Genomic DNA, 6,015 nt, shown 5'->3' with positions numbered 1-6,015 from the left:
ATGTTTTTGTATTCTTTGGATAAATACCCCCAGAAGCAGAATAGCTGAATTATAAGGTAGTTCTATCCTTAATTTTCTGGGGAATTTCCATACTGTTTTCCATAGTCATTGCACCAATTTACAGCCCTACCAACAGTGCCCAAGGGTTACCTCTACTTCACAACCTCTCTCAAACTTATTTCTTGTCTTTTTGATAACAGCCATTCTAATAGGTATGAGATGATATCTCATTTTGGTTTTGATTTGCATTTCTGTAATAATTAGTGATATTGAACATTTTTTCATGTTCCTGTTGGCCATCTGTATGCCATCTTTGGAAAAATCTATTCAGATCCTCTGCCCATTTTTTAATTGTATTTTTTTGTTGTTGTTAAATTTTATGAGCTCTATGTATTTTGCATATTAACCCCTTATCAAATATATGATTTAAGAATATCTTCTTCCATTTTATAGGTTGCCTGCAAAAGCTTTTTGCTGTGCAAAAGCTTTTTAATTTAATGTAGTCCCATTTATTTATTTTTGCTTTTGTTTCCCTTGCCTTGGAGTCAGATCCACAAAAACATCCCTAAGATTGATGTCAAAGAGCTTACTTCCTAAGTTTTTGTCCAGGAATTTTATGGTTTCAAGGCTCACATTCAAGCCTTTAATGTATTTTGAGTTAAATTTTGTGTATGGTGTAGGAGAGTGATCTACTTTCATTCTTTTGCATGTGGCTGTCCTGTTTTTCCAACATAATTTACTGAAGAGACTACACTTTCCCCATTGTTTATTCTTGGCTCTTTTGTCATAAATTAATTGTCCATGTATATATGGGTTTATATATTTAATCTGATTGAGGTATATTACTAAATTTCCCTTCATAAAAAAGCTATACCAATTGAATTTAAGTAATCTTTGAAGTAATAGAAATCTATTACTGTTCATCTTATTCAGGTTATCTTTTTCTTACATTAATTTAATACACTATTTCTTTTAAATTGCATTTTCCTATCATTTAAAAATATTTGAATCCTTTCCTCATTGAGCTCCCTTTAAATTTCCATGATTTTCTACATGATGAAGGCTAGAATTAAGTATATAATTTTGGATGTGTCCTATCTAGGGAGTGCTTAGAAGTAGGTTCATGGTATCTCACCCAAAAAGAAAATCCAGTTTTAGTTTGAAATCATATTTACAACGTATGCAGTTCAGTGTCTTCTTCACAGCCTTTAAAAATTTTGATAATTCCAGAGTTACTCAGTTTTCCTGAGTCTCTCCTATGTATACATGTTATTAAACTTAATTCATTTTTCTTCTGATACTCTCTCATATCAGTTTGATCATTAGACCAGCCAGAAGAACATAGAAGAGTAGAGAAAAATTATTCCTCCCTAACAGTTGGCTTAGTCAGCAGGATAAAATTTACTGTCTAGAACCCTGTACTCCTCTCCCCTCCTCCCAATGCTGCAGCAGACAGATTCTGTGATGTCTGAAGAACAGCCCATAAGAAATTGTATCCCAGTTGCAAGTGATGGCACCCAGCCTGATGGCAATCCTGAATAGATTGCATGGCCCATGAACCAGTGGCTCCTTTCCCACAATTGCTGGACAGGTTTCGTTTTAAGTACTTTCTGAAACCATCAGTGCTTCACATGGACGAGTGTATGCTGGAAAAGGTATTGGATCCATAAAGAGTTTTCCTCTTGGCGTTGGAATGCGTGTTCAAAGTCCTGATCCAGATGGGAGAGCCGAATCCTGAGGGCAAGGTTGAAAATCAATATCGTGGGGAAGCACTGGTACCAGAAGTGTTCCAAAAGCTGATTCACATGTTGATTGCCAAATCTCAAAGGAAACAATATGAAGGCTGATGTTGTTCAGCCTGGAAACCAATAGCATCTTGAAAGAGAGAATGTTCATTCCAATGCTTTTCTCTTTGCCAGGGTTATGAGAAGACTGAATGAAGCCATGCAGTCACTGGAAACAGGTCACAAGACTGTCCAGGAACCTGTTCCCAAAATAAGGTGATCTTTGTGATGAGGGTCTTGGTGCAGGGGTGTTGGTCTGGGTCAGGAGGCTTAGCCCTAGAGGTCCAGTTCTAATCCTGCCTTTGCTCCTGTGACTAAGGGAAAACGACTGTTGTCAGTGCTCTACTACCTTTCTGCACAGACACATTTAAAGATTCAAAAATGAGTTACAATAAAAGAACTTTAAAAGAAAAAAATTGGGGAATAATTCCTTCAATTTGAAGTGATGTGTTATTCCCAAAATTTCTATTGACATTTAAGACCCAGAAAGCACACAGGTTTACTTTCTGCAGGTTTGCCCAAATGAGTGACTGTGGGGTTGTTAGGGACTCAGTTCATTTCAGCCCTTTAATTTCCCATAATACAAAATAAAAGAGCAGTGGCAGAAGAAATCAATCCCAACTTATCCCTTGTCGAATATCAGCAAACACAATGTCACAAAACGAATGTGAAGAAATGGAGTATAGATTTTCTGCTGACATTTGTAAAGTGTTTGTGTCAAAGTATTTTTCTAATACAGAAAAGGTTAGAGCTTAACAAATTAAAGCACATATCTCTTTTAAACTCATGTCGGTCATTTAGATTAATTTTAATAGCTTTTTTCCCTTATAAAAATATTTAACACAATGTGATCAGATGTAATTTTTTAATTATTCATCTTTCACACATAATTTTTTTACCATAAGTATGTGGAAAACTTGTAACTAATTAAAATTGAGGAAATTTGAGCATCAAAAGAAATATTAACAATGAACAGCTATACATCATTAAATAAAAAGAGGAATTTAGGAATCTATGCTGACCCCTAAAAAAAGACAGAAAGAAAGAAACAAGCAAAGATTCTACATGTTAGTAGAATGTCAACTAGTAAAACAGAGAACACATTAAATAATTAAATTAATAATTAAACCTCCTTCAGACAATCATCAAGGTAATAATTGACTCAAGCAAGAATCAAAATAAATTCTAAAATTACTTGGTATATATTTTGTGAGAAATAGGCCATTTATATAAGCTCAAAGTATCACCCCACAAAAATATTTATAATGAACTTTAAAGTATGGCTATCTTATAGATAACACATTAACAAAGTGATCAAAACTAATATCATGAATTACGCATCGCATGGTCACTGAGCGCCTCATGATTCGTTACATGACAGAGAAACAGACTGCATCACTTCTGTGGTATTACTACTCCAAATCTATAATCTGAGGTTAGTCATATGACGAATATCCTTCAAAGTAACTAACCTGTAATCCTTTAAAGTATCCAGGTCAAATGAAAGAAAAAAACAAGGAACAATTAAAGAATATTTCCAGAGTGAAGGAGACTTAAAGAGGTATGACACTGAAATGTAACATGTGATCTTGGATTTAATCTTGCACCAGAAGTGAATGAAGTCTCTAAAAAAAGCAGTATTTTAGCAATGTTAATTCCTGATTTTGATAGGTGTACCTTGATTACGTAAGGAGTTCTTTATTTTTGAAATTAAACAGGAAAATATTCTAAGGGTTATCGTGAACAGTGTCTAATTCTGTAAATACTTCAGAAAAATATTAAAATGCATGAAGAGAAATGAGAGTGAGCGAGTGATAGAGAGAGCGACTATGGTAAACTATTAACAATTAAGAGGTCTGCATAAGGGTATATAGGAACTTTGTGTTCTCTCATGCAAATTATCTGTAAGTATAATACAATTTGCATAGTTAAAGAGTGACAAAGAGAAATGAAATCACATGGAGAATTTACATTATCCAGTGCAGAACTCCTGAATCAGAATGTGCATTTTTAAATAAAGTCTTCAAGTGATTTTTGTGCACATTAGTATTTGAGAAAGACCACTCTAAACATGACTTAGTTGGGAAAATAAGGCATAAAAATCAATTATAATTATGTTATGGATTTGATAATGATATTATGAATACATTTAAGAATATATTTAAGAGATATTTACTGAAATATTTACTAGTAAAATACTACAGTGTCTAAAATTTGCTTTGAAGTATTGTGAAGTGGGAATGAAGCTGACGAGGGTATAGATTAAATAAAATTCAGTCTTTGGTGATAACTGTTACAGCAAAATGATGAGTACTTTGAGTTCACTAGGCTACTCTTTTTTTTCCCACAATAAATACAAAAATACATACACACATACACACACACACACACACACACACAAATATGTTTTGATAATAAAAAAAAAAAATTAGAAAAGAACAAGAGGAAATGATTAAATTGCCTAGGAGAAGATTTGAAAACAATGCCCAGAGAAGGCAAAATCATCCTTACTTAACTTTGTTTATATGATTTGCTTTCCTATATTTCATATTTTCTTCTTTTTTTTTGATTAAAGACATTACCATAATCATGAAAATGGGTTCTAAGCAAGACCAACAGTAGACTTAACAAAAAAATACAATACTGCTTCATTTTAAGTCATAAAATATTATATAACAAACATTTTTAATCTATGTTTCATTAGTAAAAGGATACCATGTACTATTATAAGAAGAGAGAAAAAATATTAGAGGCAAATGTATAGTTTAGAAGGTAATTTCACTAAGTTAGACTAAAGATAATGATGGCTTGAAAGACTATCATTTCTTAAAATTTTAAGACAATACTAGATTTTTCTTTCTGGTAATTACATTTAAAGAAAATATAAAATTATGATATCTAACTACTGTTAAGCTTGCTTAGTCTTTTCACTATCTACATGTTGTATCCTCATATGCAAAGAGTCAATAATAATAATAATATACATATTTACTTAAGGTTAAAGGAAATAATTAACCTGAGAAAAGTAACTTTGCAAATTTTAAAATATGTAAAAAAAACCATGATTGTGTCATTATTTTTCATGCTTGATTCATTTATTTTGCAGCATCTTGAAATGATTTATTCAATTATAACTCTCAGTATATTGTTTTCTGAAAGTTATAAGTAAAATGTAAAGTATATGTCAGGTATTTATTATCTATGCTTACTTTATAATATATAAAACTATGTTAATTTATAAAATATTATCTGTTATAAAAAATGACCAAATTATTAGTGGCTTAAGGAAAATAAAAGTTTATTCCTGTATCATGTAACAACACTACAAACAAAAGACCAAAGGCGATATGGTAGTTACAGAGCTGGAGGTCCAGACTTCTGTTGTCTTTTGCTCTGCTATTTTCTAAATATAGATTCCATTTCATAATCTAAGATGATCATCTTTTGCTCTCATTTCAATATTCTACCTAGCAGGAAGTTGGAAAAAAAATGGGAAACAGATTTATTTTCTTTAAGAGCAATATTCAAAAGTGTATACATCACTTTTGCCTTATATTGTGGATTATGACAACATATAGCTACAAGAAAAGCTGGAAAACATAGTCTTTATTCTGGATGGTCCTAGCTAAAATTTAAACATTCTATTGCCAAATAAAGAACTAAAGAAGTAAAGAATTACTTTAATTAAATAATTCTGTGGGAGTTTTAAAGTGTCCATTTTAAAGATTTCAATTATAAAAAAAGAGCCAACTGAGGATTCAGCTATGTGAAGGTAGACTTAAAACATGCAGAGGAATTTTCTGAATATGTAAACATATTTTCTTCATTTTATGGATAAACAAGGCGTGACTGGAATACTATAAAATTATTTAGAGGAATAAGATAGCTCATGGAGGAGCTAAAACTGAAAAAAGAATTTCTTAGTTTCTAGCTTAGTTTGTTTTCCAATAAGTCAATTTACATACAAATTGCAGATTAAAATTATAGTTGCTTCTAAAATTTTCGTGTTTATATCTAACAAAAATTTTAAGACAAATATTGCTAAAATACATTTGAGGAATTTTAAAACTAAATACAAGACTTATTTAAGGTATATTCTTATTTCATAGTAAATAAGTTTGGTTGGATGAATAAATGACTAATAAAGAAATAATTGCTTCATTTAGCATCATTTCCTTCTCAAGTACTGTCCTATGCACATTATATTCATGAAATTTAAATTTTCTATATA

Source organism: Pteropus vampyrus, unplaced genomic scaffold, assembly GCF_000151845.1.
Source record: "Pteropus vampyrus isolate Shadow unplaced genomic scaffold, Pvam_2.0 Scaffold58, whole genome shotgun sequence".
NCBI classification, from domain to species: domain Eukaryota; kingdom Metazoa; phylum Chordata; class Mammalia; order Chiroptera; family Pteropodidae; genus Pteropus; species Pteropus vampyrus.
This window is presented reverse-complemented; position numbering follows the sequence as displayed.